The sequence below is a fragment of the Nyctibius grandis genome, chromosome W (assembly GCF_013368605.1).
Source record: "Nyctibius grandis isolate bNycGra1 chromosome W, bNycGra1.pri, whole genome shotgun sequence".
NCBI classification, from domain to species: domain Eukaryota; kingdom Metazoa; phylum Chordata; class Aves; order Nyctibiiformes; family Nyctibiidae; genus Nyctibius; species Nyctibius grandis.
This window is the reverse complement of record NC_090694.1, coordinates 5902165-5929769: the sequence shown is the minus strand read 5'-3', so window position 1 is coordinate 5929769 and position 27605 is coordinate 5902165. Positions and strand designations below refer to the sequence as shown.

General features: G+C 41.7%; 1 protein-coding gene across 2 annotated transcripts in view; it reads left to right on the top strand.

Annotated features, from left to right (window-relative positions):
* Positions 1-27605, top strand: part of LOC137675690 (adenomatous polyposis coli protein-like) — a 256623-nt gene that overhangs the window by 11581 nt on the left and 217437 nt on the right. The window lies entirely within an intron of this gene.

Sequence of the window (27605 nt, the reverse complement as noted above, 5' to 3'; positions counted from 1 at the left end):
ATGCCCAGGCAGTCCCATAGCAGACACCCACTATAACATCACCCATATTGGTCTGCTCTTTAATCCTTACCCATAAGCTATCAAGTGGCTTCTCATCCATCCCTAGGCAGAGCTCAGTGCATACCAGCTGTTGTCTCACAAAGGACAACTCCCGCTCCTCATCTTCCTATCCTGTCTTTCCTAAAAAGCTTGTATCCCTCCATTGCAACACTCCAGTCATGGGATAGACCACTAGACATCTGCAAAAAGGGACAGCTCAGGCTATCAGAACAAGTTAGCCATGTAGAGGGTGCCCAGCTAGGGATCTTTTCTTAGCATTGCCTTCTTGAAGTCTTGGTACTCTGCAAACAAGCCCATAGACCCCCATTTCCTCCTCTGCTCACAAAATTATGCTGCTTTTATGGTCTGTTTCACAGGGCTGTTGTGATGACTGCTCATAAAGAACAGCACAAGAGGTGAAGTACAGGGGGGAAAGGAGCAATGGTTAGACAGTTGTTATGTGACAGAAAAATTTTTAGTGCATGTTTCATGAAGTTTTATTTTGTTTTTACAGCCTATATTCTTGGTGAATAGATATATTAAACCCCTTCAGCCTCTTTTAATCATTTATCAATTATTTCTGTTTATTTACTCGATCTGTATTGCCAGAATATTTTAAAAACTCTACTTTTGTACACTCATCTGAGCAAGGATTTGCCAAAATGAATTTCAGTTACCAGCAGGTAACACCTTAGATGGTGGAATTCTCTCTTATGTAGCACTAACAACAAAACAACTGTAATATGTCAGGTAAGGTTCGATAGCTTGCACAGTTTCAAATGATAATTTAATCAAAACTTTGTCAGGATACAGACCCCCATCATTTCTCTTTTTTCCCCCCCATATTCATTTTGCCCTATGTAAGTTTGTAATAGATTTTGGTTGAGACAAACTAGAACATGAAGAGTTATGTTTAGTATTGGAGTGACACCATGCACTTGAACAAGAGCCTCTGTGCACAGCAGTACATTACTCAGTTGTGGTGCAGCGCTCTTTCTCATACTGTAAAAAAATATCAAATGTCACTGGACATGTTCTGAATTTATCTGCATGCCAGTTTGCCCTTTATTGGGAAAAATCCCTGGATTTTGCAATGACAAGGTTTTGCAATCCGTGTTTTTTGTTCCTTTTACATTTTGCACAAGTCTGTGGTGGTGGTATAGCTGTAAGTTACTGTAAGCAGGTTTTTTTCTAGCAAGTTGTTTTATTGAATCGCTCTGAGCAACCAACCCTCAGCACATGGTCACTATAACCTTTAAGATAAAGTATATTTTTTTGCTGTAGAGTTAACTTCAATAGCCACATAGGTATTGCCTCAAGCCCATTCCCTTCCCGAGTTTACCCCACCTGGAATATTGTGGTGCTGTGAACTGGCATGTGTCAGCAGTGTTTCAAGCGGGGTGTTGTCGAAGATGGGGTAGTCCTCTGACAAGACTTCTCATGGTAGGGAGCAGTCCTCGGGCAGCCTACAGAGCCCAATGGCCAGCTCCTTTCTTCTGCGCATGCAGGCAGGCACCGAAAGTCCTGAGAAGCCGCTTGTGGACACTGCTGGGAGGAGAGTGGTGAGCAGGGGTGTTGGGGAGCGGCTGCAGCGGCAGGGTGGGAAGCACAATACTTAAGCACTGCTTCTTGTGCGTGCATGTAACTCGAGGCTTGAATCCATAGATATAAGTGCAATATCCCTGTGGCCTGTGAGTGGGATTTCAAAGCGGCCCTCATAGTTAAACCTGGATGCCAAGACTGTCTCTTGGCATGGTACTCTCTGGGTGCCACTTTCACTTGAGCCTTGTGAATCAGGACAGTCATCTCAGTCCAAACCTAGTCAGCCTAGCCCAGAACTCAGTATGGACAGTGGCTAAAAAAAAGATATCCAAGGAAGGTGCTAAGCACAGGCAGAGCAAGTAGTGCTTCTTCCCTGGAAATCTCTCTGCTGCTTCTGTTGCTCTGTGGCTCCAGGAGGAGTGTTTGATCAGGAATAGTGTGGCCAGCAGGACGAGGGAAGTGATTGTTCCCCTGTACTCAGCACTGGTGAGGCCGCACCTCGAATACTGTGTTCAGTTCTGGGCCCCTCACTACAAGACAGACATTGAGGTGCTGGAGCGTGTCCAAAGAAGGGCAACAAAGCTGATGAAGGGTCTGGAACACAAGTCTTATGAGGAGCGGCTGAGGGAACTGGTGTTGTTTGGTTTGCAGAAGAGGAGGCTGAGGGGAGACCTTATCGCCCTCTACAACTACCTGATAGGAGGTTGTGGTGAGGTGGGGGTCGGTCTCTTCTCCCGGGTAACCAGCAATAGGATGAGAGGAAATGGCCTCAAGTTACGCCAGGGGAGGTTCAGGCTGGATCTTAGGAAGAATTTCTTCACTGAAAGAGTCATTAGGCATTGGAATAGGCTGCCCAGGGAGGTGATGGAGTCACCATCCCTGGAGGCGTTCAAAAAACGTCTAGATGTGGCGCTTCAGGACATGCTTTAGTGGGCATGGTGGCATTGGTTTGATGATTGGACTTGATGATCTTTTTAGGTCTTTTCCAACCTTAACAATTCTGAGTCTATTCTGAATCTGTGAGGGTGCTTTGTACTCCCTGGGAGCACCAGTCCATTCTCTAGGAGTGCAATCCTGCACTGGCTCATCTCTATTATCACAGAAGATGACTAATGATGAAGCAAATTCTGTACTGGTCCTGAGAGAAGAGCTGGAGGACTTTCTTTCCTGACTTTAACAAGCAATCAGCTGAATCTTTGTAGTGTGAGACTTGATTATAGTCATTGCAACTTTTTATGTGTACATATAGAATCATAGAATGGTTTGTGTTGGAAGGGACCTTAAAGATCATCTCGTTCCAGCCCCCCTGCCACAGGCAGGGACACCTTTCCACTAGACCAGGTTGCTCAAAGCCTCATCCAATCTGGCCTTAAACACTGCCAGGGAGGGGGCATCCACAACTTCTCTGGATAACCTGTTCCAGTGTCTCACTACCCTCACAGTAAAGAATTTCTTCCTAATATCTCATCTAAATCTACCCTCTTTCAGTTTAAAACCGTTACCCCTCGTCCTGTCACTACTTGCCCTTGTAAAAAGCCCCTCTCCTGCTTTCCTGTAGGCCCCCTTCAAGTACTGGAAGGCTGCTAGAAGGTCTCCCTGGAGCCTTCTCTTCTCCAGGCTGAACAGCCCCAACTCTCTCAGCCTCTCTTCATAGGAGAGGTGCTCCAGCCCTCTGATCATCTTTGTGGCCCTCCTCTGGACTTGCTCCAACAGCTCCATGTCCTTCTTATGTTGGGGCCCCCAGAGCTGGACACAGTATTCCAGGTGGGGTCTCATGAGAGGGGAGTAGAGGGGCAGAATCACCTCCCTTGACCTGCTGGCCACGTTTCTTTTGATGCAGCCCAGGATACGGTTGGCCTTCTGGGCTCCAAGCACACATTGCCGGCTCATGTTGAGCTTCTCATCAACCATAACCCCCAAGTCCTTCTCCTCAGGGCTGCTCTCAATCCATTCTCCGCCCAGCCTGTATATGTGCTTGGGATTGCCCTGACCCACATGCAGGACCTTGCACTTGGCCTTGTTGAACTTCATGCGGTTTGTGCAGGCCCAGCTCTCAAGCCTGTCAAGGTCCCTCTGGATGGCATCCCCTTCCCTCCAGCGTGTCAACCGCACCGCGCAGCTTGGTGTTGTCGGCAAACTTGCTGAGGGTGCACTCAATCCCACTGTCCATGTCGCCAACAAAGATGTTAAACAGGACTGGTCCCAATACCGACCCCTGAGGAACACCACTTGTCACTGGTCTCCACTTGGACATCGAGCCGTTGACTGTAACTCTTTGAGTGCGACCATCCAGCCAATTCTTTATCCACCGAGTGGTCTATCCATCAAGTCCATGTCTCTCCAATTTAGAGACAAGGATGTCATGCGGGACAGTGTCAAATGCTTTGTACAAGTCCAGGTAGATGACATCGGTTGCTCTTCCCCTCTCCACCATCACTGTAACCCTGTCATAGAAGGCCACCAAATTTGTCAGGCATGATTTGCCCTTGGTGAAGCCATGTTGGCTGTCACAAATCACCTCTCCGTTTTCCACGTGCATTAGCATTGTTTCCAGGAGGATCTGCTCCATGGTCTTGCCAGGCACAGAGGTGAGACTGACTGGCCTGTAGTTCCCCGGGTCTTCCTTTTTTCCCTTCTTGAAAACGGGGGTTATGTTTCCCCTTTTCTAGTCAGTGGGAACTTCACCAGACTGCCACGACTTCTCAAAAATGATGGATAGCAGCTTAGCACCTTCATCCACCAGTTCCCTCAGGACCTGTGGATGCACCTCATCAGGTTCCATGGACTTGTGCACCTTCAGGTTCCTTAGATGGTCTCGAACCTGATCTTCTCCTACAGTGGGTGGTTCTTCATCCTTCCAGTCCCTGCCTCTCTGCCTTCTGTGACTTGGGTGGTGAGGCTAGAGCACTTGCTGGTGAAGAATGAGGCAAAAAAGTCGTGTTGTACCTGTTGCAAGGAGTTGCAGTTATTGAAGGATTAAAGGAAGAAATAGGAAGGAAGAAATAAATTTTTTGTTCAAACAAAGCGAAGACTGACAAATGGAAGCTCTGTCATTTCGGTGGAATGATTACCTTTTTCTTGATAATCTTTCTAAAGCAGTGTAGAGTTTTGGGATGCTCATAGGTTTCCTATAAAGCTCAAACAATCGGTTTGCATGCATGCATTTATTTTTTTCTTTAGCAGTGACTTCTTTCAACCTCAACTTACCAAGGAACTGAATCTGATCATCCATTTGCATGTGCAGTCATTCATTTGTCATGTATATATGTGAATATTGTAACTTATGTCTGATGTTAAATATTAATAAGCAAAATATGGCTTTGTCCTGTAACTCAGGCCACTGTAGATATTCTAGGCATGTGCTCAGTTTCTTCTGCTGAGTGACTGATTCAGTCTCTGAGCAGCTGAAGGACAATATTCTAAGATGAAATTATTTGATTAGAAAAGATGATTCTAGTGGAGACTGAGCAGATCCAGAGCCTGGCAGTCTCTGGGAAACATTGAGGGGAAAAAAAAAAAAATCAGTTTCTTGGTCTTTCTCTAACCATTTCATCTTTCTACTTTATGGTCCAGATGTAGTAGAGAGGAAAGAGCTGTATTAATAAAGGTCTCTAGGAAAAGTTTTTATTGGGGGGGGAACGAACTTTCCCAGAGAATCCCTGAGCTATGCTGGACACAGGTTTTTATATGGAAGATGTTCAGCACTACAGATGCTCGACCTTCAATGAAATTAAGAGATTACCGCAACTGAATTAAAGATGGATTAGAAAGTGTGTTTATGGGTTTACCAAAAAGCTGAATAGGCCTTTACTTTGCTAGAGGTTTGGAGTGAGTGGGTAGACAAATGCATGCATCTGTGGAGTCAAATAAACAGAGAGCTGACTTTCAAGTTCAGTTTATCTGATCACTGAACTCATTCAGTGTGTGGTATAGACAAATAACAGCTTTCTTGCTCATATCTTTTAAAAAAAAGTTTTTCAAATTTTTGTGCACATCCACCCTTTTTGTGGCCTTGTTTCTTACTTTGCCATAATATTATAGGGAGGTGGAAAAAAAACATAAAGGAGGCTGGAAATGTAATATGCAGCTGGTTAGGAGGGAAATAAAACAAGGTGTGGTTTGATTAAGAAGTGGTAATTAAGTGATACAGCACAGATACAGTAAACTACTTCCATGCTTGAAAAGGGCTGCAGTAGAGGAAACAAAGCAATACAAGGCTACTGTGCTGCTCTTAGTTAGAGGATGAGGAAACTATAGTTAATGTAATACAAAGTTAGTGTCAGATGGGGTTCATTATATAGCTGAGATAGAATAATGGGTAAAAGGATGGTGAAGTTTACTGGATTGCTATACAAACTCCTGTTGTTCTTTTACTGTTTTCAGAATGCATATAGCTAATTGCAAATTGGTCTATGACACCTTACTAGAACTAACTGATGTGAGGAGGGAAGTGATTCTTTTTGAATATTCATTTCTTTAAGTGGCAGCAAGATATCTATAGACAGTAGACTATTTCAGTTGGAAGGGACCTACAACGATCATCTAGTCCAACTGCCTAACCAATTCAGGGCTGACCAAGTTAAAGCATGTTATTAAGGGCATTGTGCAAATGCCTCTTAAACACTGACAGGCTTGGGGGATCGACCACCTCTCTAGGAAGCCTGTTCCAGTGTTTGACCACCCTCTTGGTAAAGAAATGCTTCCTGATGTCCAGTCTAAACCTCCCCTGGCACTGCTTTGAACCATTCTCATGCATTCTGTCACTGGATACCAGGGAGAAGAGACCAGCACCTCCCTCTCCACTTCCCCTCCTCAGGAAGCTGTAGAGAGCAATGAGGTCACCCCTCAGTCTCCTTTTCTCCAAACTAGACAAGCCCAAAGTCCTTAGCTGCTCCTCATAGGACATGCCTTCCAGCCCTTTCACCAGCTTTGTTGCCCTCCTCTGGATGCATTCAAGGACCTTCACATCCTTCTGCAATGGTGGGGCCCAGAACTGCACACAGTGCTCAAGGTGAGGCTACACCGGCACTGAATACAGTGGGAATACAGGTGTGTGTGATATTAATGATCAGACACAAATGGCTAAATCATAACTGTTTGGGAGACAGCTTTTCTTATTCACTGCATGGAGATGGAAAAAATTCAAGTGAAGAAAGGGTGGGAGATGCCCTGGAGTATAGTGCTTCCAGACAAAGCTGCAAACAGGGAGCATTACATAATAATGGATTTAAAGAGCAATGATAGCATTCTGTGAATCTGACTTGTATGTGAAATAACTAAACAGCATGCATTTCTCTGCTTTTCTTATTCAGATTGTTACAGGACTTTTCTGTAACTAATTAACCCTATGAAAGACAGGTCTTTTTATTGTTTATGGAAAGATCTGAAATTTGGGAACTTATAGTGTAGCCTTCTGAAAGAAGAAAAAAAGAGTGAAAACTTAGTACATTAGTATAATGGAAAAATCTTAAAAGAAAAATTTAATTTCTCGTTCTCTATACTCAGTACAGAATTTTTCAATTTATTTCTCTAGGATTAGTATCTAAGACAAGTTGTATACATGTTTTCTGGATGATGCTTTCAAAACAGTAGCAGTGTTCCTTTTCTCTGTTCTCTATCTGCATGAGAAAGGTGGTGCTTTAGTTTCTTTTGATCCTCAGGAAACATCTTTTTCTGATAGCCTTTTTAATATGGTAGTTAGAGATCATCTGTATGGAGAAATAATATGCAATGTTTCTCAGAGAATCCTGACCTACAAAGTAGGAGTACAGCATTACATAGTCAAAACATTGACATGAATGCTGATGATAGGTCATGAGTATGACTGGGTATATATGATCCTAGTCACAAGGATAAGGCTCAGAGGGAACAATAAGCAGTCTGTGTGTGGTAGTGAGAGATGAAAGAAACTTTACTTCACAACTTCCAAGGAAATGAGAAGCAAGAGAACATGTTTAACAACTTTTTTTAAAAATAAAGTTGAAGAAAGGAGGTGATCTTTCAGTTGTAGCAACAGGTAAAATACGTTATCAAGTTCTGTATAAAGATGAAGTTTGCATCTAGGTAAAACAATTATGAAATGTCTTTGTGTTTTCTGTTAATGAAAATTGTTAATGCAGCTTTTTTCTAAGATGCAGCTTGATGTAAATAAATGTGTAAAACTTGCATTTTGTATTAGTAAACAAAGTTCTGAAGACAAATATCTTAAGTTGTCAACACTATAATTCACATTTGTGAGTAATACCAAGCATAGTGCCTGGCAACAGAGAGAGACTTCAACACATTATCCAACCTACTCACTGTGCCTAGAGTCTGAGGTAGTTAGTACTGTGCGTATGCGATGACTAGTTATGAAATATCAATTTCTTTAGGTATATAAAGTGGTGAAAGGCCTCTGGAGAGAAAGGTACTGCTTCAGAAGGCACATAAAACTGTCCCATTTATGATCAAGCTATCAAAAAACCACAACTTCTTGCATTTCCTGTTGTAATACTTCTGATTTTTATGAAGTAAATGTTTGTGGGATGTCCTTTGTTTTTCAAAAACGCGGACAATCTGCTGAGAGCTTCTGTTTAACACTGTTTTGTAGATAAGGGAGACAAGTATGGGAGTAAAAAAAAAAACCGACAACAAACAGGGTTATGCCTTAATTTTGTTTGGTCTCAAACTGGATTTTTATAAATACAGTAAGGGGTTGGGAAATATTTAGTGCCTGAATTAGGCAAAGTATTCTATGAAAATATTGTAAATTCCTCTTCTGGAGCAGAATTCCCATTTAGCTGTTTGAGAACACTGCTGGGTAGACTTAAAGGGATCTGGTCCAAAATAATACAAATAATTAGGTTGTGCATACTGAAACTGAGCTGATGATTTTTGGATAATGAAATTGTCTCTGAGAATTGGTAACTTACATGCAAAGATTTAGTTATTTTAATAGACTTCAAAGCTTTTAAATGATAAACAGTAGGTATTCCTAGATCTGTCTTGGGCTTTGGTAATGGTATCTTTCAAAGAAGGAAAAGCCAGCTCATTCTTTCTGCCACATGGCTTTATTTTCAGTTAGTTATTTTCCAAGTCTTAAACAGGACTTTCTTCTCTAAAATTTCTTTCTGTGCTCCCTGACCCCTGGAGTTTCATTGATATCAGTAGCATTAGCAGATGCCAATACTATGCATAGAAAAGTTTTGAAAGAAGTAAATAGAGTATATATTACAATACCATTCACCTGTTTGGCTATATGTCAGTGTGTTAACACCTCTGGAATATACAGTATGGGGAAAGGTAATTTTATTACTCTTAACATGCTGTATGTTAAACTGAGTTGCAATTAAAATTGGATTTTGCTTCAGAGGCAAGTGCATGTGTGTCCTGGTTTGGACTAAAACAGAACCAATTTTCCTTTCAGTGATTTTTCCTTTCAGCTAAGCTGCTTCGAAGTAACTGCACTTTCTGAAACTAACTGCATGCTTTGCAGACAGTGTCTGCTTCTAGGACTGATAACACTCAAAGTTTATCATTATTACTATGGTACTGGTAGGAATGGTATGCAGAAAGGCAATTGCGTAGACTTATTCCTAGAGGAACCAAGGTCACTGCTAAATTCCTCATTAACTACAAGTGAAGAGCTGTAGAAGAGTAGCATCTCCAGGGAGGAACAGACAGGACAGGGGACCCAAAATTGACCAACGAGGTGTTCCAGCTCCAAAAAGGAGAAAAGAAAAGTAATTGTTATAGGCGACTCCCTGCTAAGGGGAATGGAGGGCCCCATATGCAGGCCAGACCCAACTCACAGGGAAGTCTGCTGCCTCTCTGGGGCTTGGGTAAGGGATGTTGTCAGGAGGCTTCCTGAACTGGTGAGGCCCTCTGACTACTACCCACTATTAGTATTCCAGGTGGGCAGGGATGAGGTTGAAGGGAGAAGTCCCAGGGCAATCAAAAGGGACTTCAGGGCCCTGGGGTGTTCGGTAAAGGGGGTAGGTGCACAGGTTATATTCTCTTCAGTTCTTTTGGTGTTAGGTGAGAATAGGGAAAGGACTATGAAAATACAACAGATTAATACGTGGCTAAGAGACTGGTGCCGTAGGTGGGATTTTGGGTTCTTTGACCACGGGGTGGCTTTCATGGCACCGGGCCTGCTTATGCCGGATGGGGAACAGCTGAGTCAGAAGGGAAAAAGGGTTATGGCCCAGAAGTTGGCAGGGCTGATCAAGAGGTCTTTAAACTAGGTTTGATGGGGGAGGGGGGATAAGATCAGGGCAACTGCAAATGAACCTAGGGGTGACAGGCCTGCATTGGGGGCAAGGCCGCTAGCCCAGCTGAAGTGCCTTTACACCAATGCATGTAGTATGGGCAACAAACAGGAAGAGCTAGAAGCCACTGTACAGCAGGAAGGTTATGATGTGGTTGCCATCACAGAAACGTGGTGGGATGACTCTCATGACTGGAGTGCTGCTATGGATGGCTATAAGCTCTTTAAGAGGGACAGGCGAAGCAGGAGAGGCGGTGGGGTAGCGTTGTATGTTAGGGAGTGCTTGGACTGTGTTGAAATTGAGGAAGATGGTGAGGATGACAAGGTTGAATGTCTATGGGTAAAGGTCAGGGGGAAGGTCGGCAGGGCGGACATTACGGTGGGAGTCTGTTATAGACCACCCAACCAGGATGAGCAGGCGGACGAGGCGTTTTACAAGCGGCTGTCAGAAGCTGCCCGGTCGCCGGCCCTTGTACTCGTGGGTGACTTCAACTTGCTGGATGTCTGCTGGAAATACAACATGGCAGAGAGGAAGCAATCTAGGAGATTCCTCGAATGTGTGGAGGACAACTTCCTCATGCAAGTGGTAAATGAGCCCACTAGAGGAGGGGCCCTGCTTGACCTGTTGTTTGTGAACAGAGAAGGACTAGTGGGAGATGTGAGGGTCGGTGGCCGTCTTCGGAATAGTGACCACGAAATGTTAGAGTTTTTGATAGTGGGGGAAGTAAGGAGGGGCAAGAACAGAACTTCTGCCTTAGATTTCCGGTGGGCTGACTTTAGCCTGTTTAAGAGGTTGGTGGACCGAGTCCCTTGGGAGTCGGTCCTGAAGGGCAAAGGAGTCCAGGAAGGCTGGACGTGCTTTAAAAAGGAATTGCTAAATATTCAGGAGCAGGCTGTCCCGGTGTGTAGGAAGACAAGCCGTCGGGGAAAAAGACGGGCCTGGTTAAACAGAGAACTTAGGCTAGAACTTAAGGAAAAAAAAGAGAGCCTACTTGCTCTGGAAGAAGGGTTGGGTAACTTGGGAGGTCTAAAGGGATGTGGCCAGGTCGTGTAGAGAGAAGATTAGAAGGGCCAAGGCTCAATTAGAGCTTGATTTGGCTGCTACAGTCAAAGATAATAAAAAAAGCTTCTACAAATACATCAACAGCAAAAGGAGGGTCAAGGAGAGCCTCCACCACTTGCTGAATGAGGAGGGTAGTGTAGTGTCAGGGGATGAGGAAAAGGCAGAGGTGCTCAATGCCTTCTTTGCCTTCTCCTGTCTTTAATGTCAAGACCGGTTGTCCTCAGGAGACTCGGCCCCCAGAGCCTGAAGTTAGGGACGGGGGGGGCTGTGTGAACCTCCCAGGATCCAGGAGGAGACGGTTAGTGACCTGCTGTGCCAGTTGGACACCTACAAGGCTATGGGCCCGGATGGGATTCACCCCAGAGTAATGAAGGAACTGGCAGATGAACTTGCCAAACCACTCTCGATTATGTACCGGCAGTCCTGGTTAACTGGAGAAGTTCCAGCTGACTGGAAATTAGCAAATGTAACGCCCATCTACAAGAAGGGTCGGAAGGATGATCCAGGGAGCTATAGGCCTGTCAGCCTGACCTCGGTGCCAGGCAAGGTGATGGAACAGATCATCCTGAGTGCCATTACACAGCACATGCAGGACAGTCGGGGCCAGCCAACATGGATTCATGAAAGGCAGGTCCTGCTTGACCAACCTGATCACCTTCTATGACCAAGTGACCCGCTTAGTAGATGAGGGCAGGGCTGTGGATGTAGTCTATCTAGACTTCAGTAAGGCATTCGACACTGTCTCCCACAGCATCCTCCTAGACAAACTGGCTGCCCGGGTCTTGGATGGGTGGACTCTTAAATGGGTTAAAAACTGGCTGGATGGCCGAGCCCAGAGAGTAGTGGTGAATGGGGCAAAGTCCAACTGGTGGCCGGTCACTAGCGGTGTTCCCCAGGGCTCGGTTTTGGGGCCGGTGCTGTTCAATATCTTTATAGATGATCTAGATGTAGGGATTGAATGCACCCTCAGCAAATTTGCAGATGATACCAAGCTGGGTGGCAGTGTCGATCTGCTGGAGAGTAGGAAGGCCCTACAGAGGGATCTGGACGGGTTAGATAGGCCGAGACCAACAGCATGAGGTTCAACAAGAACAAGTGCCGGGTCTTACACTTCGGCCACAACAACCCCATGCAGCGCTACAGGCTGGGGGAAGAGTGGTTAGAGAGCGGCCTGGCAGAAAGAGACCTGGGGGTGCTGATTGACAGCCGGCTAAACATGAGCCAGAAGTGTGCCCAGGTGGCCAAGATGGCCAATGGCATCCTGGCCTCTATTAGGAATAGTGTAGCCAGCTGGTCTAGGGAAGTGATCGTCCCTCTGTACTCGGCACTGGTGAGGCCGCACCTTGAGTACTGTGTCCAGTTCTGGGCCCCGCACTTCAAGAAAGATGTTGAGGTGTTGGAGCGAGTCCAGAGGAGGGCGACCAAACTGGTGAAGGGTCTGGAGGGTCTGACCTACGAGGAACAGCTGAGGGAGCTGGGGTTGTTTAGCCTGGAGAAGAGGAGGCTCAGAGGTGACCTTATTGCAGTCTACAACTACCTGAAGGGAGGTTGTAGTGAAGTGGGAGTTGGCCTCTTCTCCCGGGCAACTAGCGATAGGACAAGAGGACACAGCCTCAAGCTTCGCCAGGGGAGGTTCAGGTTGGACATCAGGAAGAATTTCTTTTCAGAAAGGGTTATTAGACATTGGAATGGGCTGCCCAGGGAGGTGGTGGAGTCACCATCTCTGGATGTGTTTAAGAAAAGACTGGACATGGCACTTAGTGCCATGGTCTAGTTGACAGGGTGGTATAAGGGCAACGGTTGGACTCGATGATCCCAGAGGTCTCTTCCAACCTGGTTGATTCTGTGACTTTTTTTTTTTCCATCCCATACACATCATTCTCAGTTTAAAGCTGAGGGATCACGAGGGTCTTGGTCTCTTCTTCTGTGGCTGGTGTTTGTTCCTGAATCCAGTTCATGTCTGTTGCTGAGTCCAGTCTGGGCCTTCCCAGAGCCTGCCCTGCAGCGCCAGTGGTGATGCGATCGTCATTGGGGGAGCTCAGTCTTGGTTTTGTATATATTTAATTATTTCAGTTATTATTATCATACTCTTTTTTTCCTTGTTATTGTTTATTAAAACTGTTTTAACTTTCCAACCCATGAGTCTCTCCCTTTTATCTTTTCCTTCCCCTTCTGGGGGGGGGGAAGGGTTAATAGAGAGCATCTGCCATAGGTTTAATAGCCAGCCCAGCTTTAAACTGTGACAATGTGACAGACAAAACATACAGTGCTATGTTTTATAGATATAACAGAATGGGCATTACTATGAGCAAGGAAGAGAAACCTTTCTGCTTCCCACTCAGCTGTCGTATTGTCAGAATATATGAGTCTGTGTTGCTGCTTATGCTCTGCTTGTTCTGTGAATAAACACAGAACTTAAGGCTATAGAGTTGTGAATCTAACATCTTCTATCAGCACTGAATTTACTTAAATCTATGCTGGCTTGTGAGTACCAGGTTCATAAAGCTATAGGTCAGGACTAATGGGAATCTTTTCACAGACTGAGAACTATAGTTTGTAGCACTTCAGAGTTTCAGGAAATGCAGTATAATGTGTGTAAAATGAATGGAATATATCATGAAACCTTTGATCTTTGATATTTCCATTTTGGATTCTAGAAAGGTATATGAAAACTAAGTTAAAAACTAAGCTTAAGAAATACTTAAATGTGCACTTTAGCTTTAAAGGGTATCAGTTTCTCTGGCATATTTAGTATGTCTTTGCACACTTAAAATAGTCATTCTAGGCTCTGTTGCACTTCCAAGTTATGAACATGATTTTAAAACCATCATTTGACTGACCTCACTGGAGTATAAGCCACAGTTCATGTTATAGCAACTTGCCAACTAGATAACATGAGTGATTTGAGGTATGCTAACTTAAATAATTTTAAGATAGGGCTGCACAGTAACAACTGGGAGTACTTTGTTTCCCTTCTTTTAGGGTAGGAATGGTGGTGTATATCAAAGTGAGATGGCTTTAGGTCTAATGCAAAATTAGGTTCTAAACTATAACTGTTAGGAATAATGTGATAGTTTGTGACAGCTGAAGGATTATTAACTCACTAGTACAGTCTCTGTAGTATATTCAAGTCTAAAATGAAACAGGGATCAAAAATCAGGAGGCTGTTAAATATTGCTGTATTTAATGGAAGCTTTGTAACAAAAAAAAAAAAAAAAAGTAGCACAGGACACTTTTCTTTTTCCTCATCCTGGAGAGCCACTCCTTGAATACTGGCCCAGTTAACTTTGCTTATGGTTTACCATAACAGCTTATGTTATGGGAGTTCTATAGTTAGCTATACTGATGAAGTCAAAGAGGACTTGGTGTGATACCCTGTTGAAGGTAGCAGACAACATAGTCTAACGTTATCTTCTCATTCTTGAAGACCTTTGAAAGTTTAACTGGCAAAGAGCATCTTTCCTGAGAGTGGGCTGCTGTCTTCTATGATTCTGGAAAAATGAGCCATGAAAACACAGCTGAAATGAAAGTAGTAATATTTAAATATCTGTGGTGCAATTGTGCTTACATTTCCTATACAAGCCTGTAGTGCCTTTCATTTAACTTGGCCCCTACCACGAGGTATTATGAGCCTACTAGTTTCATATGAATCAAATGATTATAGGAAGAATGAAATTTCCTCTGGCACATTAAGAATATATTTTTTAATGAGCTATCTACCCTTATGTCTTCTCACATAAGCAAATACCTCCATAGTTTGTAACGTGCCACAAGGGAAGGGCGTTCACTTGCTTTACTCAAATCATTGCATTTTTAAATGTATTCTATCAGTCACTCTTTTGCTGAGATGTTGGACTGCACTGCTCACTGATTTATTCTAGAATACTTCTTCCAGAGGATAAAAAAACCCACCGCGTTAATATTGTGCTGTTTTTACAAAGCTGCCTTTTATATTAGAACTGGATTGCTTAAACAATATCCCACTTGACCCCCCCCCTTCACTCTACTCCAGACTCCTCTAATCTCCCCCAGTGGTGCAGGGGGGTGGGGAATGGGTATGGGGGGGGGATGTTTACAGTCAGTACATAACAATTCCTCTCTGCTCCTTCATTGTCTTTTCCTGCTCTGGCATGGGTTCTCCATGGGCAGCAGTTCCTTCAGGAATATCCATCTGCTTCAGCATAGGTTCTCTATATGCTGCAGGGAATATCTGCTCTGCCGTGGAGCTTTTCCTCCTCCTTTCTCTGGCCTTAGTGTTCCCTCTGTTTCTCGTTCTTTTTGTTCCCTTTCTCCTCTCTGATGTTTTTTTACCCTTTTTAAAATATGTTTTCACAGAGATGCTACCAGCTTCGCTGATTGGCTCAGCTTTGGCTGTTCTAGTACATGTAGAACATTTTTATTTTTATATACCCAGATATTATCAATGCTGTGTCCTTTTATTGAAAGGAGAAATAGAATGATAATCTTCACAATCTGAGTGATGCAGATACTTGTGAGATTTTCTACAGGGAGAATTTAAATGTCTTACCCATGACTACAGAGTAAGTATTAATGCTGAAATACATAATTGGAGATGCTTTTCATTTATGATAACATCTTGCCTGCCTTCTCAGTGGTTCAAAAACCTACCCAAAGGTTGGAATATGAGCATATGTTGTTGCTTAATGCTACAGGGACAGGCAGGTTCTTCTAGGGATTATTACCTTATTGTTACACAATTTCTAGTAATTAGCATAGCTTTCAGTTAAACAGAATTTCTAGTAATCGGTGTAGCTTTCTTACTATCTAGAGTTTTTAGTTACCTAGACTTTTAAGTCACCAGATTGGGTCAAATTCTTAATAATCAGTGTGTGATACAGTAATCATAATTTAGATTCAGGCTTTACCTAAAAGAACATGAGTCACTCAATCCTTGGAGGAAGAAGACAATGGTGGAGGCATCCCTGACCACCAGGGTGATTGTGGGTTTTGCCATCCAGCAGCAGTTCTGGTCTAAGTCCTTGCAGCTGCATGATTTTATAGTCAATATCTCATGTGCTGTTACGCTTCCCTGTTCCATATCACGTGGCACCACATCCTGGCAACAGTGCTTGGTGGGCAAATAGTCTTGTCTTAATGCTGATGGGGGTTTATCTGTTCCTGGTGACAACCAGAGTGTTGAAAAGGGGAAGAGAGAAGGGGGTGATATGTGATCAGCATGCTTATGTATTATGGCTGTTTGTCTTAGAAAATGGCGTTGGTTATGCTAACCATGCTACCAGGGGTCAGGAGCAGGGGGTACTGGTCATGTGCATTAACAGAAATCATATTCTGTATTCCGTAATGTGTGCATAGTAGGTGTATTCAGACTGGCAACAGATTTTAGATGGCTTAAGTACTTAGTGGTGTGTCCTTTCCATAGCATTGTAATAACACAGCCTTGTTATTCTGGAATGAAAGTGTCTTTGCACAGAGTTATTCAGATGCAACTAGTGCTTTAACTTGTTTGCGTTAACTTTCAGGCAGAAGTATACCCTTGGGTCCTGCTTTTCACTGTTGGCAGCCGAGTGGTGTGGGTTTACTTTTTTACTACTTATTTTTTTTTGCCCCTTAACGCTGTGGATGAATCCGCGTTAAAGAGGAATGCGGTAGCCACTCAGGGAAAGTTCCCCCCCCCACCGACAGTGCTGTCCAGTCCGCACGGCTGCTCGTTACCCCCTCTGAAGCATTTAATGTCGGAGACGCGTGCTGTGTTTGGCAGGGCTGCTCCTGGTGCCGAAAGCAGCTCGTCGCCGTTTCAGCAAGCGCTAAATGCGGCAAAAAGTACGTTTTCAGGAAGCGGCTCTCGCCGGAGCCCTCCCGCCTAGGGCGATGGCCCGAAGTACGTAACTGTTTCCCGGCGGGGGGGGAGGACGGGACGGACGACAATCTCTGGGGCGCGCCGCCCCATTGGCTGTGCGGCGGCGCCGGGCGGCACGTGACTGGGAGGGCCGTATTGGTCGCGGCCGCTGGACGCGGGTGGGGCCGCCGGTAGCGGGATTGAAGCACAAGCGGTTGCGGAGATGGGGTGAGTGAGTGTATGCGTGCAGCGGCGCAGGGCCGCTGGATCCTGGTGGCCTTGCTGCGGAGGGAACCGAGGACGGCTCCCTGCGGTGCTCAGCCGCGCATGTGACGGAGGCAGCGGCGGTAGAAAGGGAGGAAAAAACGCTTTTGTGGTTAAAATAGGCGGAAAAAAAAAAAAAAAGCTTGTTGACATAAAAAGGGGCGAGGGAGGGGGGGGAACCGTATCTAAGGAAAAGAGCATCAGATAACGAAGAATGGAAGGGATATATGGCGAGCAGGGCTGAGGTCGTCCTGCCCCCTCGCGCTGCCACAGCGGCAGCTGCCGGCGAGGGTCACAAAGCTTCTACCGCTGTGCCGTGGCGCGGCTATGCCGCCCTGCAGCGATGGGGAGAAGGGAGAGGGGAGGCAGGTATTTCAGGATGCGCAGCCCTTGTCTGTGGGGTCGGAACATAAACGTGTTGCTCTGGGGATGGTGCATGTCCCGTTGTGAAACGGTAAGGAGCTCCCTTGCGTGTGGCACCAGCCTGGCGTTGTTAGTTACAGGACGCGGCGGTGCCGCCTCTGCGCTTCACTGCAGCAGATTTTTCTCTTCGCTGGAAAATGAGAGCTGTAAAGGGACAGGAAGCTGAGCTGTACTGCTACACTCAGAAATGCACTGATAGGTGGCCAACTGCGAGCTATGTAGCAGCAGAAATACTGAGGATTCTTATAAGAATGTTGTATGTTTAACGAACCCCAAAATCCTCCGACTTCTTAAAAATTGATTTAACATTGCAAAGATATGCTTAGATCTGCGATTTAACCTGAATGCTCTGGGAAATGTTAATGGGTGGGTCCTTTCTCTTTGTTAGATATGCAGCTTTTATTCTAGTAGTTAGGTCATTGCCATCAAAATACACCTTGGTTTTGCAAAAACAAGATTTTTGGAAGAAACATGCTGCCAAATTATTTGATTGTATTTACTATTTGAGTCAAAACTTAAAATCTTTTCTGTTGACTTAGGTGTAGGACTGACTATGAACTGTAGGGAGCACTTTTCGTTTGATAGTTTTCAATGGATCAGCAAAACTCAGTTTAGACTGGTTTAGATAGTCATATGTTGAAAGATGCCTTTTAAAGGTGTAGCAGGAAATGTACAACTTCTTAGTTTGTATAGAAGTATTTTTATTAAATTGCTGTGCATATATGAATAATACAATATAGACTAATTCCAACTTAAATCTTTTTCCTTTCTCTGTTGTTTGTTCTGTTGAAAGTGCATCTTAATATTTTTATACTTTATTTTTACTACTTAGTTCACTTTTTTATTTCTAATGCACTTAACTTCCGAGTGTTTTCTCAAAATTACAGTTCTTTGAAAATACACAAATATATGCAATGAAAGTAGTTTCCTGGAACCAGACTTCTGTATTTTTAAGGAGACTCCAAGAAACTGATAAAACATTTTTTTCCTCCTCTTTAGCTCTGTTAAATGCAATGATGTACAAAAAAGGTTTGACAAAGACAACTGTAACTTACTGAGTTTGCAACGAAGTCCTTGTTACTAAAACAAACTCATGAACAAGCAAAGAACAGTTTTCAGTGATGGCTGTTTTTTGCTCCTTCCCTCATCTCTCTGACTGGTGACCAGGGCACACTTAATGCAAAACAAATGAGAATAGGAACTGAAGGTATGAGATTTGTAACACTGCTGTTCCATTCATGAACACTCTTATTCCATACTGTTTTTTTAATTCTGTTTAACTATACCCAAAGCCTTAGAGCACTTTTAGTGTCCTCATTATGTCTATGTGCCTATATAGCCCAGATGAGGAAAAAAACAAAATAACTTCCCTTCTACTGAATAGATATTTTGGGGTTTGTTCTTTGATGCATATAGAGATAGGAAGATTAAATAGGTTCACAATAAAAGCCATTTTAGTGAGGCTTAGGCATGCCACCAGGTGGAAACATTGTGATTTTTTTTTCAGTGTGATACTGGAAAAGGCACAAATATTTTTGTGCTCTATCTGTAAAGAATCAGGATAATGGGCTTTTATGACCTGAGGAGGATGGAGTATTTCTCAGTGAGTATACAAGGAGATTATTAAAACATCTGAAGGGTAAGTATTTTTAAATTAGCAGGCCTGAAAAACTTGCCCCAAACTGAACTGGATAAGACAGTCACTGTCTCACTGATACTTTGATAAATTCTTAAATGCCAAAAAAGACTTGGAAGACTGGTGAGATTTTGCTAGATCTGAAAAACGACAAGCAGAAGGATGTCTATATATAAACCATTTAACCTGAAGTCAAGCTTCAGACAGAAGAGTGGAGAAGCTGATAAAAGATTTGGGCAACAGTGCAATTGAATTAATGCAAATAAGCATGGTTTGACATTAAAAAAATTATGGTGAAAGAAACCTTACTTGATTTTCTTGATGTTTTAAGTGTATTGATAAAAATAACTATATAAAAATTGTACATTTATGGCTGAAATTAATAGGCGGAGCTGGCTTACCTTAAAACAGCTGTGCCGGGTTTTTGCCACTTTCTATCAGCCCTGCTTGTCTTTTGGAAATATTCTTATAATAGCTGTTGAACCATTGCGGTTAATGGCCCAGCATATTAAGTTAAACACACGCGTATTTCAGATTACATTAGTAGTTAGGCAGTAATCTGCAGTGGTTCAGTAGCTGCTATGTGAGCAGTTGAGCCCTCCTCTCTTCCCTGGGTGGGAACCTTACAGAGATGGATAGGGCAGGCCCTGTTCCAGCCATCCCAGCATTAGCAGTAATCTCTTGCAAGTCAGAACCCTTAGACTTAGTACTGCAAAAAATATTTTGAGATGTGTTAAAAGGATTAATAAGAAACTAATTTGAAAATCTCAAAAATATGCTTTAATGACAGTATGATCTACCACTGAATAAGTTTTTTTTCCTGAAGTCAGTCTGGTATGCCCTTGAAGGAACAATTCCCCATTAGTCACCTGGGAGTGAATTACAAAAGCTAACAGAATAGTAAAGAGATATTTGAGTAATAGTAATGAGATATTTGGCTTAGCACAGGATAGTTGGGTAAAATTTGTGGCTGTAGAAAGAAATCAGAGTTGATAGTCCTTTCTAACAGTACTAAATTATAATCTAGATATTAATGAACTGTATGCACAATGATCATAATTTGTTATCTTAAGAATAGTAACTACATTGTGCTAACAACCAAAGATTTTTTCATATCTGCTTACAAGTAGTGGTGGTAGCAGAATACTAAATTGTTTCCTTATTAGGGAGTCAGACATCTGATTTATTGCTCTTTCAATGATGTTCATAATCCAAAATCAGTGTAATGAACTGGAGCCCAAATTGACTTCAGTATTGTTTGGATTGGGCCTTACTGGAGAAAATAGTTTTGTTTTTTTCCACTGATTTTTGTTCTCTGAAGTAGCTATACAACTTATTCACTAACAAAACAAAAAAATCAGCCTCAGTTATCATGTGTGGCTGAATAATTGTTCAGTTGAAGATTTTTTTTTTAAAGTTGAAACAGATTGTAGTGAAAATATTGTCTATATGTATAGACAGTGCTAGTGCTCTGTCTATATTGTTGAGAAAAAGACATGTTGGGGTTTCACATTTTTAAATATTCTTTAACCTCTGTTCTGAAAAGACCAATTTGTTCTTCAGGAAGTTCTGGTAGCAATAGCATTTATGACTGAAAAAAAATAGTAATGGAGGCTGAAATATTTCCATAAGAAGATTTAATTAATATATCATAAGTTGTTGAACTTGGGGTTCTTAAGCAGGACTTTTTTGGGGTATGTTGAATATATTTTTTATTGATTTCAAATAAAAAAAGAACACCGATCAATATAAAATTGTAAGTTTTCAGAGAATATTAGTGGTTTTGCCTATCTCTATGGGGATTTCAGACTAAAAAGAGCACATCTAAATTTGTTTCCTGGGCAGTTATAACTAATAAAATTTTCTTAATGTAGAAAAATGCATGTCTAAATCTTAACAGTACATTTGCATAAATTTATGCTGCTGATTAATTTTGGTTTTAGTGTCTGAAAGAGTTATATCCAACTTGAAATTCTGCTTTGATATGTGTATGCAAATTGCTGATTCAGTACAGCATAGTGAAATTTCTTGTCATAATTTCATTTTACTTGGGTAAGAGATTTCTTCTCCTCCATCTCCTAAGAATGAGGAAAAAATGGGTTAGGGAACTAGGAGATGTAGATTCTAGGTATTTCTTATATTGATGGAGTTAAAGCCTGAAGTTCCTACATCCCTGGAGTTATTTCTTGGAGTAAATCTAGCAGTAGGGATATCTCCATTTTTCCATTTGAATCTGGACCACTCTGCAAAAAGAAACTCGGATTCAGAGTGCAAAAGGGAGCTTGATTCTCAATCATAATAGTGAATTTACCAAAGGTGGGTTGTGTTCTGTGTTGTGTATTTTCCTTTGGGTTGGATAAAGTATGAAATTGGTATTAGAACAAACAATTCTTCTTCTTTCCTTCACCCTTGACTCCTCAGTATAGTGACTTCATACCTGGAGTGAAGAATCATATTTATTCTTGATTAAACTGATTCTGGCCCCATGGATCTTGAATATGTTTCTATGTATGTGTGCAGTGTTACAACTTCAGACTAAAGGGCCAAGTGTAAACTGTTCCTTGCTTTACTTTGGACTTGCTATATGGTCTCTGCTGCGAATGAGGAAATACGTGGCTGTGAACCTTGTCTGACTGAAGAGGGCCTAGAGCAAAGTGTAGCTTATTGTCCATTTGGACATCTGTTATTTAATAAAAATTTGAGATGTTTTGGATTACCCAGCTTGTAGTAATCAACTAATTTAAATATTTTTTTTTAAATCTGAAAACCTGTGGAGTAATAATTGACATCTGAATAAATCAATAAGTGACTCCTAGTCAAAGGTGAAATACTGTCTCTTAGCACTGATGTCCTGCTTCCATGTTGTTAAAAAAAACCCCCAACAAACAGTACACAAAAGAAAGAGGGTGCTTGGAAACTTATATCAGGAGAAGGTAAAAATACATTTTAAAAAAACTTGTTCTTTGGATTTGCTTCCAATTTTTGTATGCTAAGTGAGTTGTAGCAACAGATTGTCTAAAGACAATCTTTAATTCTGCTCTGAGTCTTATCAAGTCAATTGAAATGAACAATTTGCTGAATAAGCCTTTTATTTGTTATTTGAAAGCATTTAATAGTGTTTCAGCTAAGAGAATTTTGGTGGATTTTGTTTGGAGCTAATTTCTTTAAAGGAAAAAAAAAATCTTCATTATTGGTTATGTAGTAAGTAAAACTTTCTTTGTGAAATATAGCCTTAAAGTTGGTTTTATAGAGAGTTGACAGCCACTTCATTTAAGATGCATTACTTGCCCCCTCCCCTTCAGTAATTGGATCCTTACTCATTTAATATAAATACATTTAAGCTTATTTTTCATATAAATCAGAGCTATCCAATTGCTATTCTTCTACTGTAGCTCCTTCCCTCATTAATTTTTCTACATTTTCTTTTTTTTTGTATTTATACCTCTTGTTAATGTGGCTAATTATTTTAACTTTGAAATGCATGGGTGAGAATTTCTCAGTTGACAGAAGGATAAAAATATCAGGTTCTTCATACTGTTGTGGTTTAACCCTGGTAGGCAGCTAAGCCCCACACAGTGGGATGGAGGAGAAAATTGGAAGTTGCAACAGTGTAAAAACTCATGGGTTGAGATAAAGACAGTTTAATAGGTAAAGCAAAAGCTGCATATGCAAGCAAAGCAAAATAAGGAATTCATTCACTACTTCCCATTGGCAGGCAGATTTTTAGACATTTCCAGGAAAGCAGGGCTTCTTCATCCGAATGATCTCCGTTGCTCCTCCTTTCCCCCAGCTTTTATTGCTGAGCATGACAGCATATGGTGTGGAATATCCCTTTGGTCAGTTGGAGTCAGCTGTCCCAGCTGTGTCCCCTACCAACTTCTTGTGCACCCCCAGCCTACTCGCTGGTGGAGCAGTGTGAGAAGCAGAAAAGGCCTTGATGCTGTGTAAGCACTGCTCAGCAATAACTAAAACATTGGTGTGTTATCAATGCTGTTTTGGTCGCAAATCCAAAACAGCACCATACCAGCTACTATGAAGAAAATTAACTCTATCCCAGCCCAAACCAGTACACATACTAACCATGGATTAACATAATGTAAGAAAAAGGTATTCTAGCTAGAATTGACATGCATGTAAAATATGGCACGCAGTGGCTTCTGTCAATTAGATGTAAATGAATGTGTGATATACTTGAGTTAATTTCTAACATGTCAGGTGCAACAAATGAAAAATTAAATTTGCTATTTATGCAATGTAGTCATAGAGCCTCATATAAACCAACAGATTCTATCAGGATTACAATACAATATCATTTTATAGCACAGAATCACAGAATAGTAAGGGTTGGAAGGGACCTCTGGAGATCTAGTCCAACCCCCTGCCAAAGCAGGTTCACCTAGAGCACGTTGCACAGGGTCACGACCAGGTGGGTTTTGAATATCTCCAGAGAAGGAGACTCCACAATCTCCCTGGGCAGCCTGCTCCAGTGCTCTGTCACCCTCCAAGTAAACCAGCTTTTTCTCATATTGAGATGGAACTTCCTGTGTTCCAGTTTGTGCTTGTTGTCCCTTGTCCTGTTGCTGGGCACCACAGAGAGGCACCACCATAGCACTTAGAAGTGAAAACATTTTAAAGTTATCCACCTTTGCTTGGGCAGTATTGGCCATGTAGTGTATGTTCTGAAAAGAAATGTCAAATATAGATGTTGGTTTTATTAATTAGAATGGCAAAGTAGTACTTAGCAAATGAATACATGCATGAAATAGACCACAATTTGCCTTTATGGATGTGGTTTTTTTTTTTTTTGTTACAGCTCGTTGACAGCTATCTGCCTTTTAGGTGGAACTGCCTGATTATAAAAAGTACAGAATCCATGGAATAGAATATTTTTGGATTGTTTTCATTTCTCTAAAAGTAAGGTCTTCTGTCTAGCAAAAGAAATTTATTAAGGTGTGGTGTCATGTGTGCCCCCCCCCCCATTTGTACTGCCATTGAAGTCACGGTTCCACAAATGGCAGATTTCTTTCTTGGCCCTTCTTTAATGATGAGACATGTTTAGGACATGAAGTTTTGTTTCTTGAAAATGAAATAAACTTGCCATATCAAATGCAGTGAAGCTTTTGTTAGTGTTCCTATCTTTAATAATAGATATTCTTGTTTATATTTTCATTGAGTTTAAATTTTGAAAGATTAAACAATTTTCAAAATTTTTATTGGAGAACTAAGTCCAACCTTTTTGGATAATTTTACCTATTTTTTTTTAATTAGCTTGATAATTAAGAATTGTCTGGAAGAGCAAAGCTGATTACACAAGCAGTTACTTGACCTTGTAATTACAAAGGTCAAAGGCTTAGTGAGGGGGTACACAAATTGCTCTTCTGTTAGCATAATTTTCAAGATGCTGCAAATACAGTTTGCAAGCTATGTTCCATAATAAAATAAAAACTAAATATGAGCTTTTAGATGCTTGATATTTCCAAAGTGCTATAGTAGCAATTAAAAAGGAATGTTGTCCTGTAAGCTTTTTATATTTTTCTATTTTGAGTTACAGGTGCCATATTTGCTTAAAAAAATCTTGCTGTGAAATTGGCAGGATAACTTGTACATGTAAGAAGTGCTATGCTTCCTGTTACTCTGCTGAATGACTTATTTTCAAATAAGAAATTGATAGCTTCAAGTGTAAAGAGCTTAAAATGTGGTTACCCAGGCTTTAATTATCTTATGTTGTTCATCTACATGAATAACTTTGGATTTTGGATTTGGAAAATGGGAAACAATTTGAATTTTATCATTTAAGTTAGTGTGTGTGTTTCTTGTTCCTTTGTAATGGCTGAATAATTGTGGTAATGTTTTAGGACTGTGTGACAATATTACCTGCAGTGAACTGCTTCCCATTTTTGATCTGGGCTGGATGGAGCTCAGGTGCTGATTAGTTTTTACAATCTGTGCCTGTGTTACCGGAAAATAGTAACCAAGAAAACTCTCTAAACCAAATGATAGTTTAGAAAGCCGACATTGGTTTATTGCAGTGCTGGGTGCATGGGGGATCTCTCCTCCTAGCATGCACACCTAAGAACAAAAGCTTGCTCCTTATATACATAATTCCAAGAAAAGCCCACCCATTTCAAAAAAACTTATGCATATGCTAATACGTTATGTAATGCATTACGTAATGTCTTTACGCATGTGTACTAAATTGGGGAAGGGGTCTTGGGTGGTCTCTGGGGATCGCTGGTGGTCCCAATTCCCCTTTAATCGTGCTTGTGCGCAAGCGTGGTCGAGGCCTTCTTGTTTACAAGTACATGTGTTCTCAAGAAGATGATATCGTTTTGGACTTGTCTCTCCTCTGACACAAGAGTTTATGAATCAAGTTAATTTAGACATCACAAAGTTGTTCTTTACAGTTTTGTTTTGTCTTTTGGCCCTTTTATAATTAGCAGAGACCTTTGTTTTTCTAAGACTAAGCGTAAACAGCATGAATCATTGTCTACTAGAACCTTGTTATCAATCCCATAAACAAACTCTATCTACAAAACATGTAGTTTGCTTCAGAACCTATTGTTATCCTCTATTATTCTAGCTAAAAGGAAAATTATTGACAGGAAAGCTTGTTCTGTGTAAAGGTAACACAGAGCAGGCCTTTTAGAGCCTACTCTGAGGCCTACTCTTGCTAAACCATTGCTGAACTGAACTGTCTGGTATCACCTGCTTTGACTGCATGATCAAGCCTGGCTCTCTCAGGTACTTATTGCCTGCTTTGTTCTGAGGGGACACAGATCTAGCTTTCTGTTGAACACCTTGAAGGGTCCTGCTGGATGATGAAGCAGCTGAGGAACATTGCAGCCTTTGTGGAGAGGAAGCAGATTCATCAGGGTGTGGCAGTTCATCCTCCCTGTCTTGAAGATTAAAATTATCATTCACACATTGTATAATGCCCTCTTCCTTGTTATCAGAGTTAATTCGCTGTAGTAGCTGTGGAGACTGATGCTTCTGTTTCTGTGTTTTCTGGAACTGTTTGCATTCCTCCTCTACTCAAGCCAGGACACAGCTGTGTCTCTTGATTGCCAGGACACAGCTGTGTGGCTTCACGTAAGTCAGGGAGAGCAGCAAGTAGCTTTCTGCTGTTCCTCTTGGCTCTTGCTCCTAGCATAATAGGCTTCTGCAGCAGCTGTCAGGGCTGTTTCTCCCCACAATTACCCAAAATAAAGATTGCTTAAAATGCATGTATGACTTATTAACGCAATCACTATAATATTTTATTTTATGATTTATTTACTCTATCTTTCCTACTCTTCCTCTTTGTATTTATAATATAGGGTATCTTGATATTAAGAATGGCCTTTCATCTGTTTATCTGTGCAGTATTTCCACTTCTTGTGTTAGAAATATACAAATACTTATTTTAGTCTTTATGCCTTGGAGTTTTTTTGCAAAAGGCTTGATTACTGTTACATTTGGTGCTTCTGTTCTGTTAAAATTCCTCAGTGTTTACTGTTCCACTTTTACACATTTTTCATTAGTGTGTGTTATTCTAAGGAATGCTGAGCATCTGTGTCTGTATTTCACTTCATAAAATATGTGGGCAGTCAATGTCTTTTAGATATGGTTGACAGTGCTTGTTGATTACTCAAAAAAAATGATTAAATAGGATCTATTATCTCCTTGTTACTGGAAAATATAGTAACCAAGAAAACTCTCTAAACCAAATGATAGTTTAGAAAGCCGACATTGGTTTATTGCAGCTCTGGGTGCATGGGGGATCTCTCCTCCTAGCATGCACACCTAGGAATAAAAGCATACTATTATATACATTACAGAAAAATGAATATTCATATAATTCCAAGAAAAGCCCACCTATTCCAAGAAACGTATGCATATGCTAATACATTATGTAATTGTCTTTGCGCATGCGTACTAAATTGGGGAAGGGGTCTGGGGTGGTCTCTGGGGGTCTCTAGTGGTCGCAATCCCCCCATAATTGTGCTTCTGTGTAAGCGTGGTCGAGGCCTTCTTGTTTACAAGTGCAGGTGGCCTCAAGGAGATGTTGTTCTGGTTCTCACTGGACTTCTCTCTCCTCTGGCGCCAGAGTTTGTGAATCAAGTTAATTTAGACATCACAAAGTTGTTTTTCACAGTCTTGTTTGTCTTTGGCCCTTTTTTATAATTAGCAAGGAATTTAACAGAGACCTTGGATTTTCTAAGACTAAGTGCAAGCAAGAATCATTGACGACTATAACACTGTTATCAGTCCCATAAGCAGACCCTATCTACAAAACATGCAGTTTGCTTCAGAACATACTGTTATTCTCTGTTATTCTAGCTGAAAGGAAAATTACTGACAGGAAAGTTGATTCTGTGTAAAGGTAACACAGAGTAGGCCTTTTAGAGCCTACTCTGAGGCCTGCTCTTGCTAAACTGTTGCTAAACCATCTGGTATCCTCCTTAGTTTCTTATTGTTATAACTGAAGTACTTAAAAGTAAGGATGCTTTTGTATAATGGTACGATTTCCCCTTGTGTATTCTGGCTTCCCCTTATACCTAAAGCAATTGTTATCATCATCTTTCATTTGCTG